Source organism: Nelumbo lutea, chromosome 2 (assembly GCF_056320005.1).
Source record: "Nelumbo lutea isolate HS-2025 chromosome 2, American lotus-T2T, whole genome shotgun sequence".
In the NCBI taxonomy this organism is placed as follows: domain Eukaryota; kingdom Viridiplantae; phylum Streptophyta; class Magnoliopsida; order Proteales; family Nelumbonaceae; genus Nelumbo; species Nelumbo lutea.
This window is the reverse complement of record NC_142685.1, coordinates 95,121,004-95,123,176: the sequence shown is the minus strand read 5'-3', so window position 1 is coordinate 95,123,176 and position 2,173 is coordinate 95,121,004.

Below are 2,173 nucleotides of genomic sequence, written 5' to 3'. Positions count from 1 at the left end.
AGATTATCATGATTCATGAAAATTGCTTAATTTTTTGCTTAATTTTTATTGGAAAACTCAATATGATAAAACAACACCATCATGATTGATTTTCATATGTAGACTATCATGATTCATGAAAATTGCTTAATTTTTATTGGAAAACTCAATACAATAAAAATTTTCATATGTAGATTATCATATTGGTTTTCATACGATAAACCAACACCATATTGGTAAATTGGACTTGATTCACCCCTGCATTGTTAGGTTAGGGTTAGGCCTATTAGGGTGTAGGTTCATATTAGAGTTTTGATTATTTAATCCAAATTCGGTGCATGCTTAGTTAACTTGGCCCATCAATCATAATGTCCTTATCCATATAAAGGGTATTCTTGTAATTTGGTTTAACTTCTATGCCCTAACCTTAATGTTTGTTTTTAACCCAAACCGAGTGTAGGGTGGGTTAGGTTTTGATTATTTAACCCAAACCGCATTAAATTTTGGGTAAACCAGCCCATCGGGTCATAATACCCCTACACATATAAACGATATTCTTGTAATTTGATCTAACTACTTCTAACCCCTAACCTTAAGGTATATGATTTATTTCACTATTTGTTTTTGTTTCTTTTTTTTACTTAGAGAAGTGATACCTTGGAACTCATCTGATGAATGTATTTCCTAAGATAAAGGTATTTTTCCAAGTAATTGAATCCCTTAGAATCAGCACTATTAATCTCATTCAACCTCTTCACACGATGAATTAGTGGTGGAAATTTGGTTTCTCCTTGGTACAATCTCTTCTCCCATTCTTTCTTTCTTTCTCTCTCTCACTCTCTCTTTCTCTTCTTCCCCTTCTTCCCTTTCTTCTCCTTCCCGGTACCTCCTCTATTTTTCCTAATCACCGGTGCAACTCTTAAAGTGGCAATCTACTCTCTCCTCCATCCATTTCTCTTCTCCTTTCTTTCTTTCTTTTCTCTATTTTCCTCTTCCTCTCATCCTCTCTTTCTCACTCGTCTAAACTAATGAGGGGTGATTTGGCTTGACCTGCCCATAAGCGGACATGTGGATGCTATCTTCTAATTGGATATCTACTTGGCACTTTGTGCCACCTTAGTAGGCCAGGTCACCTCGGGCACCTTGGCCTAGACTAAGGACCGAGCAGCTTGTGGTAAACCGACTTGCCGAGGTGACACGTAACCTACTTCTAGAAGCTACCTAACTATCACCGAACTTCACGGGATCATGTTGCGTATCTTTGGGCCTTATCCACATACCTCTCGGATCAGACAGACTCGATTAGCCTTATCGGCTAGAATGATGTCCACCTCCTAGTGTGAAACGGACTCTTAACGGAGTGGGCCAAAGATCTTGGAGGTGTTTTGTAAGACCTACAACGGCTCACCTATATAAAGGCATCTAACCCATTAACATATGGTAAGCGTAATTTACTGCTAACTAACACTATTGCATTCAAGATTACTAGCTCACACAACTAGATACTAACTTAAGCAACAAAGTGACCACGCCTGGTGAGCCACCCTAGGTTCTCTAAGCTATCTTGTCTTGTAGTTCGATCGATTAAAATTAGTAAAATGAATAAAATTTTATTTAACTAATAAAATCATTAAAAATATAAAAATTAATTATATTATAAATAATAAAATACTATTAAAAAATAATTTTATTAATAATTTTGTTTTTAAAATTACGAAAGTAAAATTAAAACCAATTTATGCTACAAGTTATGGTCACCTTGGAATGGGAAGCCTACTAAAACAACTTTTTGAGCTTTTATTACAAAGAATAGAGCACAAAATTAAATGGATCATTCTCACTGGAGTAGGAACTTGGATTGCAGTTGGGCCAATTAGACATAACTCAAAATATAATATTTTAATTTAACTTGGACCAAGTTCGCTTAGAGACCCATCTATCCCAGCAATAGGTTAATATAATATTATATTAACTTCTAACAAGTCCTAATTAATTCCTAATTATAAAACTTTTTCCTGAAAATACTGTTTTATAAATACAAATACACATTAAAATAATATAAATAAATGTATTTATAAATGAATTTTATAATATATTTTATTTAATATTAATTTATCTATAATTTTTTAATATATTTTTATTTTTAATATCATTAATATTGATTTATTTATAATTTTTAATATTAATTTATTTA